At 50.5% G+C, this 13,905-nt stretch overlaps 1 protein-coding gene across 1 annotated transcript in view; it reads right to left on the bottom strand.

Moving 5' to 3' along the window:
- Positions 1-4,116, bottom strand: part of LOC147737760 (uncharacterized) — a 168,319-nt gene extending 164,203 nt beyond the window's left edge. Inside the window, exon 1 of the mRNA XM_086943986.1 lies at positions 4,067-4,116. The gene's annotated coding sequence lies outside the window, so the exon portion shown is untranslated. The remainder of the gene's footprint in view (positions 1-4,066) is intronic.
- Between the last annotated feature and the right edge of the window lie 9,789 nt (positions 4,117-13,905).

Here is a 13,905-nt window from a genome sequence, read left to right as displayed (position 1 = left end):
AAGAACAAGAAGGATGGGCTTGGATATGTCCCAGAGTAATTACCAGAGCCTGGGAGGAACTCAAACATTTCACCCATCATTTTGGTTATTCATAAATAGGCCAGGTGTGCCGAGATGTGGGTCCCGTGCTCACTGCACCGCTGGAATCAAGTCGCACCCTACAGTCAGAGCCCAGATGTGTGTCCCGTGCTCGCTGCACCATTGGAATGAAGCTACACCCTACAGTCAAGGCCCAGATAGGCTGAAACCGGTCTTGGGTTGATTGTGTTCCGGTTCAAAAAGGATCTGGATTGGCTCTTCAGGCTGGACTGCCCTATTGGAAGAAGTCTAAAGCTGATTTGCATATGTCTGCTTCCTTTTTGAGGTGGCATTGTGGGCCAACAACCAATTGATCTCCCTCTCAGGCTTGGCCTGGTGAGGACCTGGACGTGAGTCAGGGGCCTGGTATGGACCAGGACGTGACCCGGAGCCTGGTGAGGACCAGGACGAGAGCCGGAGTCTAGTGAGGACCAGGATGTGATCAGGACCTTGTGAGGACCAGGACGTGTGTTGGAGCCTGGTAGGGACCAGGACATGAGCCGGAGTCTACTGAGTACAAGGATGTGAGCCAGAGTCTAGTGAGGAGGAGGATGTGATCAGGGCCTGGTGAAGACCAAGATGTGAACCGGGGCCTTGTGAGGACCAGGACGTGGGCTGGGGCCTTGTAAGGACCAGGACATGAGCCAGGGCCTTGTGAGGATGAGGATATGTGCCAGGGCATGGTGGACCAGGAAGTGAGCCAGGGCCTTGTGAGGACCAGGACGTGAGCCGGGGTCTGGTGAGCCAGGACATGAGCCAGGGCCTTATGAGGACCAGGACGTGAGGCGGGGCCTTGTGAGGACCAGGACGTGAGCCAAGGCCTTGTGAGGACCAGGACGTGAGCCATTGTCTTGGAGGACCAGGACTTGAGCCAGGGCCTTGTGTGGACCAGGACTTGAGCCAGGGCCTTGTGTGGACCAGGACGTGAGCCAGGGCCTTGTGAGGATGAGGATGTGTGCCAGGGCCTGGTGGACCAGGAAGTGAGCCTGGGCCTTGTGAGGACCAGGACGTGAACCTGGACCTGGTATGGACCAGCACGTGAGCCGGGGTCTGGTGGGCCAGGACGTGAGCCGGGATCTTGTGAGGACGGACCAATAAGTGAGCCAGGGCCTTGTGAGGACCAGTAAGTGAGCCAGGGACTTGTGCGGATCAGGACGTGAGCTGGGGCTTTGTGAGGACCAGGACGTGAGCGGGGCACTTGTGAGGACCAGGACGTGAGCTGGGGCCTTGTGTGGACCAGGATGTGAGCTGAGGCCTTGTGAGGACCAGGGCGTGAGCCAGGGCCTTGAGAGGACCAGGACGTGAGCCAGGGCCTTGAGAGGACCAGGACGTGAGCTGAGGCCTTCTGAGGACCAGGACTTGAGCCAGGGCCTTGTGAGGACCAGGACGTGGGCTGGGCCTGGTGGACCAGGATACTGAGCCAGCTCTGGCTCCCTTAGAGAGGCTAGACTAAACACCTTGTTTGTCCTCTCTTGCAGGACCAGTCACGGGCCAGTACAGAGATCCAAGGACACCAGAGACTGGGGCGCTGGACTTGTACCCCCTGTTTTTCATTGTATTTCTCCCTGAAACAGATAAAACTGTGTGAAATCTCTTTGAGATAGATTCATATTATCACAGATCTCACTGGACTCACATTCTGCAGAGAGAGGCTGAGAATGAAAGTTCTTGCATATGAACTGTTCTACTCGTCTCTGCCACGATGCCCCGGGAGCAACCAAATATTTCCGTAGAGTGATCCCCCGAGTATTCATGCCAGTACTTTCATGTAATACAAAAGTGCATTCTGGGGGTTGTAGTCTTGGTTACTTTACTAAAGACTGTGGTTTAAAAAATAAATGCCATGAATCGAGGAGATGTGATCCTTTGTCAGGAGCCATATGCGGCTCTCTGGTAACTCTGGATACTTTTCAAAAACTCGAATTATGAGCTCTTAAAATAAAATGATATGTCTGGAAAGGAGCATCTCTGGGCGGTGAGAGCAGCGGTTGAGGCGGTTCACATTCTTCATACCAAGAGAACAGGACAGGCCTCACCTCCTACAGGGCAGGTTTCATACCCGCAGACGACACGCATCCACTCCTCTGCATCCTCCTGGACACGCCTCAACCTCTCTGCACCCCTCCCGGATACGCCTCACTTCCTCTGCACCCCAGCTCAGGACAGGTACCACCTCATCTGCACCCCTGGACAGGCCTCACCTGCTCTTAACCCCAAGGATAGGACATGCTTCACCTCCTCTGCACTGCATACAGGCCTTGCCTCCTCTGCTCCCCCTGGACAGACATCTCCCCTGCACCCCTCAGGACTGGCCTCACCTCGTCTGCACCCCTGGACAGGCCTCCCCTCCTCTGCACCCTGGGACAGGCCTCACCTCCTCTGCATGCCCCGGGACAGGTCTCACCTCCTCTGCACGCTCCAGGACAGGCCTCACCTTCTCTGCACCCCTGGACAGGCCTCTCCTCTGCACCCCTCAAGACACGCATCACCTCTTCTGCTCCCCATGGACAGGCATCTCCTCTGCCCCTCTCCGGACAGGCATCACCTCCTCTGCACCCCTGGACAGGCCTCACCTCCTCTGCACCCCCACGAAGCAGGTCTCAACTCTTCTGTACCAGCTTCGCAGGCAACTCTGCACCCATGGACAGGCCTCACCTCCTCTCCTCCACCAGGGGATGCATCACCTCCTCTGCACCTCTTGACAGGCGTCACCTTCTTTGCAAGCCTCCCCTGAAAAGGACATGCCTTACCTCCTTTGCACCCTTTGGACAAGCCTCACCTCCTCTGTACCCCGCTGGACAGGCCTCACCTCCTCTGCACACCTGGACAGGCCTCACCTCCTCTCCTCCCCCTGGGGAGGCATCACCTCCTCTGCACCTCTTGGACAGACATCACCTTCTTTGGAACACCCCCTGAAAAGGACATGCCTCACCTCCTTTGCACCCTTTGGACAAGCCTCACCTCCTCTGAACCCCTGGACAGGCCTCACCTCATCTGCACCCCTGGACAGGCCTCTCTTCCTCTGCCCCCTGGACAGGCCTCTCGTACTCTGCAGTCCTGGACAGGCCTCTCATCTGCACCCCTGGACAAGCCTCACCTCCTCTGTACCCCCCTGGACAGGCCTCACCTCCTCTGCACCCCTGGACAGGCCTCACTTCCTCAGCACCCCTGGACAGGCCTCACCTCCTCTGCACCCCTGGACAGGTCTCACCTCCTCTGCACCCCTGGACAGGCCTCTCATCTGCACCCCTGGACAAGCCTCACCTCCTCTGTACCCCCCTGGACAGGTCTCACCTCCTCTGCACCCCTGGACAGGCCTCACCTCCTCTGCACCCCTAAAACAGGCCTCTCATCTGCACCCCTGGACAGGCCTCACCTCATCTGCACCCCTGGACAGGCCTCTCTTCCTCTGCCCCCTGGACAGGCCTCTCGTCCTCTGCAGTCCTGGACTGGCCTCTCATCTGCACCCCTGGACAAGCCTCACCTCCTCTGTACCCCCCTGGACAGGCCTCACCTCCTCTGCACCCCTGGACAGGCCTCACTTCCTCAGCACCCCTGGACAGGTCTCACCTCCTCTGCACCCCTGGACAGGCCTCTCATCTGCACCCCTGGACAAGCCTCACCTCCTCTGTACCCCCCTGGACAGGTCTCACCTCCTCTGCACCCCTGGACAGGCCTCACCTCCTCTGCACCCCTAAAACAGGCCTCTCATCTGCACCCCTGGACAGGCCTCACCTCCTCTGCCCCCTGGACAGGCCTCCCCTCCTCTGCCCCCCTGGACAGGCCTATCCTCCTCTGCTCCCCTGGACAGGCCTCACCTCCTCTGCACCTCTGGACAGGCCTCACCTCCTCTGCACTCCTCTGGACAGGCCTCTCCTTCTCTGCACCCCTGGACAGGCCTCTCCTCCTCCGCTCCCCACTCAGGCTCAGCAGCAGGAAGATCCAGGGATTCATACATTGCAGCTAAGTGAGTTAGCAGCTCTCCTACCTGAGCAGAAACCTGTCCAGGCTTTCTCCTCCTTCTGGGGGGACAGATCTGGGTCTGAGGGGGGGCAGATCTGGGGTCTGAGGAGGGGCTGTAGATGAAGATAACTGCACAGACGCACAGGGTCCTCCCTCCTCTGCAGAGGCCGGAAGTGATGTCAAAACCGCTGCTGGTGCTGTCTCTGCCGCTGCTGACCCGGAAAAGGAAACCCTTCTCCCTTTCTTCCGATGCGTGCTCAGTGGGTTCGATCAGCAAGCGAGGATCGCCCTCTGGTGGCCGCTGACGGAACCGCCGCCTCCAGGCTCCAGCAGTGAATACATTTCACACAAACAAGCACTTATACCTGTAAAGACCTGGGATTTCAGATGTAACAGACAGACGTGAATGTTTTTAAGGGTCAGACAGTTCAGGTACAGGGCTTCACACTTGGTTGCAGCTGTAAAAAAGTATTTATAGCTTCACTTCAGATGAGCATCTTCCAGACACTGATGTAAAAGACTTAAGAGTATTTACAGAAAGGTGACAACTGGAAGAGACAGTCTAAATTTCAAGGAATATATCTGTATTTCAATGAATATATCTGCATTTAAATTAATATATCTGAATTTCAATGAATATATCTGCATTTCAATTAATATATCTGCATTTGAATGAATATCTCTGTATTTCAAAGAATATATCAGAATATCAGTCAGTTTTCCAATTAAACTGGACAGCTTATTTAGTCTTTTAAATACATTATTTGCAGTTTTTCATATCCACAACGTGCTAGATAGCAACAACAAATACCATGGAGTTTTAAACACCAGATCAGTGACAATGAGGCATAGGTCATGTGTCAAAGCGACAATTGAAGGAACAGCTTATTTCTAATTTTCCTATGTCTGTGGCTTATTCCTTATATTTAATACAGTTTTATACCCTCGAACAAGACTGAATTGTGGGTTCTAATTAGGTTTTGAGTTTCTGGTTTAAGAGCACAACTGTCTCCTAAAATATTAAGATAGCGGCCTCTTCCAGGCTTTGTTTTTTTGTTTACAGTATCCACCCTCCTCTCTCAACAAAGATTCACCGACAAAAATTAAAGCAATTTATCTTTGAAACAACAAATTCCTAAGATATAGATATCAAGTATGAACCAGAAATGTCTCACACAGTTTGCATTGCATAATAAAAATGAGTGGGTGTTACTGGTCTGAGGCATTTCATTACTCTAAAATATTCTACTCCTTCACATAGGCCCCTATATCACAGTACGCTCGTCATCAATACACCGCTGATTAGTGAGTGCGTCAACTCTTTGAAGCATTGTCATGCAAGAAGCCTTGAGTGCCTCGACAGCTACATTAATTTGGACTTGCATATTTAAACTTCCCAAAATCACCAGAGCCAGGATGGTCGGACGTTCGTTCAGATTCCTAGCTGCCAAGTGCTGGAACGAACTTCCGCTCGATCTCCGGATGGAGCCCTCTGAAAATAGTTTCCGGAGAAAACTTAAAACTTTTCTCTTTCCCCGGGCGTAACCTTTGTTCCTTTTCTGTTCCCTTCTGATCCACCCCTGTCCCTTCCTCTAAGCTATTTTGCAGTATTAAGCGCGGGGCCACACTGTTTTTGGGTAACCAGGCGCTTTATAAATGGTTTTATTATTATTATTTTTATTATATATCAGAGCCTTCAAGCATCACTCATCACGAGTGACACTGACACATTTGGAGGTCGTGCTGAGGTCTCACACAAACCTGGCTCATTCTTCCAAACATTGGGGATTAACTAGAACTTTGCACATGATTATTCGGCAGAGAGCAGACCCTCTGTCCCACATTTTGGTGGCAAAACGTTTCCCATATTTCACCATGAGTACTGCACACAGTTCAGTAGAATGTTAAATTGAATGTCTATTTTAGTGAGACTTGGTTGTTAATTTTATCACTTTACAGGTGTGTTGATCATGTCCATAAATTCAGTAATGTCTCTTCCTTTGGAATTGTCAATGTCAAGTGACACCACTCCCGGTGCCTTTTATAAATACCTGATTTCTCTATTGATTTTTCATATACAATGAGCATAAAACAGGGATGGAAGTTTATCGATTCAGCAGAGTCCAAGATACTGTGTAAACTAGAACTTGCGAGAAGACATTGAAAACAGGAAAAACAATTAATGAAATAAACCCTCTAGATAGAGGTGATGTGGCTCCGAATATCCCGCAGATGATCAGGGATGGAGGATGAGGGAGAACACGAGGGGAAGGGACATGAGAACAGGAAAAAAATGTCAGGGTGCCAGGCCCCATGGTTGCCCCCAAAAAGCCAACTCCCACTACAAAGGCCATAGACAGCTAACTCTTCCAATGGTGGGTTAAATCCTGGAATACTGACATTTTGTGAAGCAAGGTCAGACGGGCCATCAATTGCAGTGCCAGCCCTAGGTTGGTCATCAAGGTATCCCAAACAGAGCCCCAGTAGCAAAAAGTACTGTACAGTCCGCAGGAAATGCAAAATGTCACAGGCGACTGCGCCACACCTTCAGCACCTCCAGCACTTGGAATCGCCTACCATATATGCTTTATAGACCCACTCTGGCGTCCAGTTCCAGTGGTGTAGGAACTTGAAATAACTGAATTTCAACCTGACCTCCTGAGGAAACTGCCGTGGTCTTTCCAAAGGTCGTGCCCGTCCTGCTCAGAGAGTGAGAGGCCCAGCTTCTGCTCCCACAAACAGCATAACGTGTGGGCAGTGATGTTCAAAAAAAGGCTGTCCACAGCTGTAACATGCAATCCCACCATAGTGACCTTGTATCCTTTCCACACCAGGGTATAATGCAACACTGGGACAGTCTCAAGATCATAAGGGGGAGCACCCAGCATCTGTCGCAGGCTATCCATAGGCTGTCGGAACTGTCAGTGATGCGACTGTGGCAGCCCATAATCACGCATGAGAGTAGCAAAGGGTCCCAACTCACCGTTCCCTACTATAGCATCAACAGAGCGTATCCCTCTGGTCCTCCACTGTGTAATCAGAGTTCAGATCATACTTGGCCCCAAGCAGGTCCTTGAGAAGAGCAGGTGTCAGCAGTGCGTTATAAGTCTGAGCCAGGAGAAGCATGAGTTCAGTCAACCAACGCTGGTATGCCTCACAGTGGCACTTATAGGCAGCCAAATCATTCATCAAATTGCCTCTCAGAGGCCTTCCTGCCCTCCCACAGCACCTGTGCAGAGGAGATGGACCCAGCGTTCTCCTCCAAGTACTGGCTCAGATATTGGCACCGTCTGTGCTTATTTTCATGGGCTTTATACCATGCTGTATACATACACCAACGGGCCTGAGGGGTTTGCAACATTCGAAGATTATGGTCGAGTTGCAGTAGATCATGATCAGAGGTACTGTTTGGGAGGATCAAGGCATAAACGTTTACAATGGACGCAGGAGGTGAAAGTATAGTCCACGTCCCTCAGGTGCGTCAACCACCACGGATCCATCAAGGCATGGTCATCAATAATGTCAGAGAAGATGAACTGGTTTCGGGGCTGCCTGGTCGTATGGTTTCTGGACTTGTCAAGGTGCCATATTCCAGCATCATTAATACCCTGGCTGTCCAAAGAAGAGCAGGAGTTTGGTCAGCCGCCGGGGCATAGATAGAGCCCACACACAAAGACTCATTGAGAATCTGAACCTTGGCAAAAATATATCTGTCCAGGGGGGTCCCGCCACGTCCGCAGTGTGCAAACCTCCAGGAATTTGTGAAATAAGATGTCCAACCCACTCTCCCTCTGTTCCAAAGGAGTAGATGGGTGTGTAAGGGTAGTCTGGATCCTGCTGGCATGTAGTACCGTACTCATCCAATCCCTTCTGAGTTCATCATGTTCAATAGGTAACAGGTGTGTTTCCTGGAGCAATGCTTCATCAAGGCGGTGCATCTTCTGAAATTAGAGGATTTTCTGTCTCTTGATAAAATAGGTCAGGCTGTTGTCATTAAGGGGCATATTTACAAGCAAGTGGAGGTGCGCAGCGTTAGCCTCCTTGGCTTAACGCCACGCTCTCCACTTCTGAAATGCCGGGCTACACCGTGTTTACAAGAATACGGTGCAGCCCTACGTTTCTCCCTGTGTTGGGGCTAAATTTAGCTGCTTAGCGTCAATGCAGCCAGCCTTGCACCATAGTACATTGAGGGGAAACAGGCCTGACAAGTACCGTGCATCAGGGGTTTGACTAACACATTTCAATGTGGTGGTCTGCATCATGCACTGAAATGCGAAGTCACACATTTTTATGGCTTTCTGAGCTGTCAAGTGCTGGAGCGCGGCTATAATAATTAGAAGTCAAACTGAGCAAAGCTGGCAGCGCACATTTAGGGGTTCTGGTTTAGCTACATTCAGGCAGGGCACTCTGATCCGTCATGTGAGACATCCTGTGATTCTGGACAAATCATTCAATATCTCCGTGCCTAACAAAAATGAATGTGGCCATCTGTAATGCAACTGGGGTTCACATAAAGCACTATTATCCCCGAAACCTCAGGGTCGAGTGCGAGCTTAATAAAACTTCGAAAAAAATGCAGGGGACATTCTTATTCCAACTCTAATGCTAACCCTATGAAGCACCCTACAACGTTAGGGCTACTTACACAAAGACGGACTGTAATCCAAGTCACACAGTTTCAAACCCACTACTTCCTGAAGTAAGCCTAAAGGAGGTTCTGGCGGTGCCCGACCAAAAGAACCAGTGGAGGCCAAGTTGCCTGAAGTTCGGGTGGTTTCCTAGGGTCAGCTCAAACTGCAGCGGTTTAGAGAACGCAACTCTTCCCCCTTTTGACATCAGCCGCTGTCCTAGTGGTGTATGTACTGTCTATACATTATTTTAAGGGGCTGAGCAACCCCTGGTCATAAGCACTGAACGCCCATGCTCTTCCAGAACAAGGGCTGTCTGTTCCCTGTCAACACTCAGTATTTCTGTAAGGAACCAGTTAGGTTTCAGCCCCACACAGGATCAAACTAGTCCTCGTGGATCTCTAGACCAAACACTCTGGTCCTGTGATCGGGGTCGATCAGCAGCCCTAGTTTTGTTGTTTTCGCCTGAAGTGTTCACCCCCATGTCTGATAAAGGTGGGTTTATGAGAGAGAGTTTATTGTTCACTCACCTGTCGCCTACAGGTGCTGCTAGAGAGGGTCTAGAATAGGTTTGGTTTGCAGTTATTATGAGGGACGGCTGACCTTTCCCATGGAGCGGCGCTGTTAGCAGATAAATGTACACACTTGCTAGCAGTACTAACAGTGGCACATAGTGCTTGGCATCACCATCACCACATGTTGCTATTAATTTCATGTTTTACATCTCAAACCTTGATTTCCAAACCTGTGCTGAATATACTCAGCCCGCAGCCCATCTGGACATGGGAGGAGGGGGCCGGATCCAGTCACTTATTGCAATTGAGAGGATGATTAAGTGGTGATACCAGGTTTGACATTGAAATCCATCGGCTCTGAACCCTTCCCTTTAAGATTTGACCAATCAACAGTGTTACATCAGGCCCCTCACACCTCCTGATGAGGAACACCCTAGACCAGTGGTCTTAAAACCTTTTAATGCCCCACCCCCACCACCACAGCGATCGTCAGGCCCCCCTCAGAATTTTTCACAATTATTCTATTCAATTAACAATGTCAGGCAGGCTTTAATACAGCCTTAGGGCGCGCTGACGAGAGCATGCGTCTAGGGCCTGTAACCGGTATAGGGCCTTTAGCAACTGGTATATCCAGAGGCAGAAGGCCTATAAGGCAATTAGAAGATTCCACCCACTAAGGGTAGAATGTTCTAAATAAAAAGAGAAAATCATGAAGACAAACATTGGAATGTTGGAGCTCCAGACTTATGCCAGCCATTACAAGCCCGGAGCTGCTTCATTGGAGCTCCCAACATTCCAATGCTATAATAACGGGTACAAGTACCCACAGTAAGTTTATTTGAAGTGGGGGTGGAGGTTTTGAAGAACATTTGGAGTCCCGTCCCTTTTGACACATACTCCCAGCTAGGATATAAATGACAAAACATGTTAGTGATGGCCCATTGGAGAGCAGCTTACTGCCGCTCATTATTTTCAACTTAAAATAAAGCACTGTTATCAGTATTATTTTTTTGGCCCAAGCCTGGCACCCCATTTGGGATCACCTGAGGCACACCCCAACTTTGAACACCTCCACCTTAGACATACATTTCAAGCATTCAATTTTAAAATTGCGTAATTCATGTATACAAGGATTTTTTTTAAAGACACAATTAGTGCTAAAAAGGTGTGTTAATCTTGCTAAAAAGTGAGGTGTAGTTAAAGTGTCTGGATAATGACCGATTGCCCAAAAAGTTAAAAGCCTTGGTTGACAAGACAATCATGGCATTACTTTAAAAAGCTGGAGAGGGAGACTTAGACATACATTTCATTTTCAAGCCATAAGTAAGTAAGAACAATTAGTATTAGGTAAAAATAAATGGTCAAATAAACTACACTGGGTGATCAAATGTTCATGAGTTCATCATGGGGCTGCGTAACGGTACGACCAGAGAAAGGGAGGTTTGCGGCCCCGTATTTGCCCAGTGATTTGGCCGCTCTGGTGGCAAATTTGGTGAACCGAATGTTCAGCTTTGTATTTTCAGAGCTCATGGTGACTAATTTTGCCTGACGACATGTACGAGCTCCGAGTTTGTTCCTTTCGTCACGCAGTAAGTTCCTCCTGTCATTGAGCAATGCGGGACACGCGCATGCTACGTGCTCCATTGCTTCAGAGTGGTAACCGCATTTTCCACATTCGGTACTGACGTTTGGGTGCCACCATTTAAGTAAAATCTCTAAAAAAGGCCATTCTCCCAATCTCAGGACCATAAATTTTAACTTCCAAAAAAGTACGAACGTGCATGATAAATAAGATGATTCAACCCCCGGTTTGAAGTCAGAAATACCAGCCCAGGCATGTTTCCTTCTGGACAGTTTTACCCTGTCTGAATGAAAGGGCCAAAGCCGGACACTTCCCTTAATAACAGTCTTTAACGCCGGCTGTGATGGATTTGCTCCCCTGTATTCCTTGATGCCGAGTAGCTGCAAGGAATGGTTGAGATGATGCCGATGTTTTTGGCTGGATTGGCTGGTCAATATTTAATTCCAATCTGATGCTTGGGTCATAAACCCCTCTTCCACGCAGCTCTGCCTCGGAACCCCATCCTGTTCCCAGCGCGACACCTCCCTCCATTCCTTTCATGGTCCCGGATCCTTTGATAAAACCCCCCTTTCCTTTGTGCCCGTTTGTCTCACTCGTTCCCAGGCCGCCACCTGGCCCTGCGGATACTGTCATTGCCCCCCCTCCTGTACAGTAGGAAGCTTCCCCCATCAAAGGATCCATGAATTGATCAAAGCCCCCACCCCATGAGATCCGATCGACCTCACACATTCCGTGAATCGGCGGAATGTCCAGCTGCGCGATAATCATCACCTGTTGTGACCGGGGTGGGGACTTCAACTGTAAATATGTGTGGGAACGGGCCTGAAGCAGGGATTCCGAGGATGTCTTTCCTTACATCAAAGTAATGACAGAGATGTGTTTAACGTAATAAAGCAATAAACTCGTGTATAAGAGGCCAGGCCTCAGAGATGCGGTTAGAGCACCTCGAGAAGATACCCTGTTGTCTGATTTGATGTGTTCTGCTCCGTCGGAATAAAACTTCTGTTTCCTGCCTTCCAGTCTCCAGCGCCTGCCTCTTTGTTTGGATAAACTTGAATGGGTATAGAGGCGACTAACGCCGGGCAACTTCGGAAAAGGTCTTCTGCCTGTACCTTTTTCAACACTTGGAGGACCCTTCACCCTGGGGACACACAATACACATTCTTTTCCGGTGCCCACCACAGCTTCTCCCGCATTGATTACTTACTCTTGCCAGCCTCCCAACTGCTACACCTGCAAGAGGTCCGCCACCTGGCGAGGGGCATAACTGACCACTAGCCGGTGTGGGCAAGATTGGCGCTGGGAGAGTGCGGGTTGACATGGTGGCGCCTATTAATCCATGGTTCCTCTACGTGACCCATCTCCTCGTAAGGACCTGCAGAAGGTGATAGACCATTACTTTGGTGAGAACCTCGGGTCGGTGGATTCCCCTCAGATGCTTTGGGAGGCATTCAAGTCCATTGTGCGAGGGGCTGCCCTTTAGTGGCGGGGATCAGGAATGAGAATTCCAAGGACATTGAGGCGATTGAAAGGGATGTAATACACCTGGAGGTGGAAGTGGAGAGGGGGGCCCCAGCCGCAGAGCATCTTTTGTGTCTTAAAACGGATGAGTACAAGGCTCTCGCCACTGAGCATGCCAAGTTCTGGGGTAAAGAGAGGGATGGTAGGGTGTATGAATGGGGGTATAAGGCCGGGAAACTTCTTGCATGACTGGATAAGAGGGGGCGAGCTATAGTCGACTGGTAGCTGAACTCACGACATATTCGGGTGAGAAGGTCCGGGATCCTGCCCTTATAACTGGCACATTACTCAGCGGTGTACACATCACACTCGCTCCTCGGGAGGGCGGATTCGGTGGATCTCCTTACAGACATTGGTCTTCCGTCCCTATCAGAGGATGACCGGGGCTACTTGGACAGTGCTTTAACTAATGATGAGATTGCACAAGCAATCAGGGCCCTTAAACCGGGTAAAGCGTTGGGGCCCAACGGGCTCCCCATCGAGTTTTACAAAATGTGTCCGGATAAGCTGGCCCCACACCTGTGGGCCATGTTCGAAGATAGCAGAGTGGTGGGAGAGCTGTCGCCCGACCAATGGTTTGCCTCCGTTATAGTTATCCCGAAGGACGGAAAGCCGAAAGACAGTTGCACATCCTATCGACCCATCTCCTTGATCAATGCCGAACCAAAAATACTCGCTAAGCTTCTAGCCACCTGGCTATCACAAGTGCTCACCTCCCTGGTGCACCCTGACCAGTTTGGATTCATGCCCCACCGCAGCACTGCTTTAAATCTGAGAGGTGTCCATGGGGTGATAGCACGAGCTGGTACAATACAGGAAGACATCGTCATCTTGTCTCTTGATGCGTCAATGGCCTTTGACACCATCTAATGGCCTTACCTATTTGCAGGACTCTCTAAATTCAGGTTTGGGCCGCAGTTCATCTCTTGGGTCAGACTCTTCTATTCCGCCCCTCTAGTGCAAGTGATTTTTAATAACAAGTGCTCTGACCCCTTTCTTTTTGGTCGGGGCACCAGCAGGGATGCCCGTTGTCGCCCCAGCTCTTCGCCCTCTCCTTGGAGCCCTTGTCGGCCTGGATTTCGGCAGGATTTGTCCGTCAGGGGTTTGCGGTGGTCGGCAGACTGGGAGGACCACATCTCCCTCTACGGGGACGACATTCTGCTCTATCTGGCCTCCCCTTATAAATCGCTCAGATGTGTCTTGGACATTTTTACGTCCTTCTGTAGATCCTCTGGCTACTCTATCAATTGGGAGAAGTCTCTTCTCTATGTCTTATCCAGCGGAACCCCGTCTCTTCCTAGGCACTGTCCAATAAAAGTAGTGGCCAATGGTTTCCGCTATCTAGGGATCTATGTTACGGCCGATGCCAAGCTCCGGTATGAGAGAAACCTGCTCCCGCCCATGCAGCGTCTGCAACGAGATATCGCAGTTTGGAAGACCCTACCACTCTCGCTGCTCGGAAGTGCTGCTCTTTTCAAGATGATGTCCCTTCCCCGCTTCCTTTATGCCCTTCAGAATTACCCCGATCCAGTCCTGTCGCGCTTCTTCAGGGAGCTAGAGGGATTACAGAGGCAGCTGCTGTGCGACGGGAGACCCAGGATTGCACTCCACAAGTTAA

The sequence above is a fragment of the Lissotriton vulgaris genome, chromosome 1_1 (assembly GCF_964263255.1).
Source record: "Lissotriton vulgaris chromosome 1_1, aLisVul1.2, whole genome shotgun sequence".
In the NCBI taxonomy this organism is placed as follows: Eukaryota; Metazoa; Chordata; class Amphibia; order Caudata; family Salamandridae; genus Lissotriton; species Lissotriton vulgaris.
The sequence above is the reverse complement of the archived record's forward strand: the minus strand, read 5'-3'. Positions and strand labels throughout refer to the sequence as shown.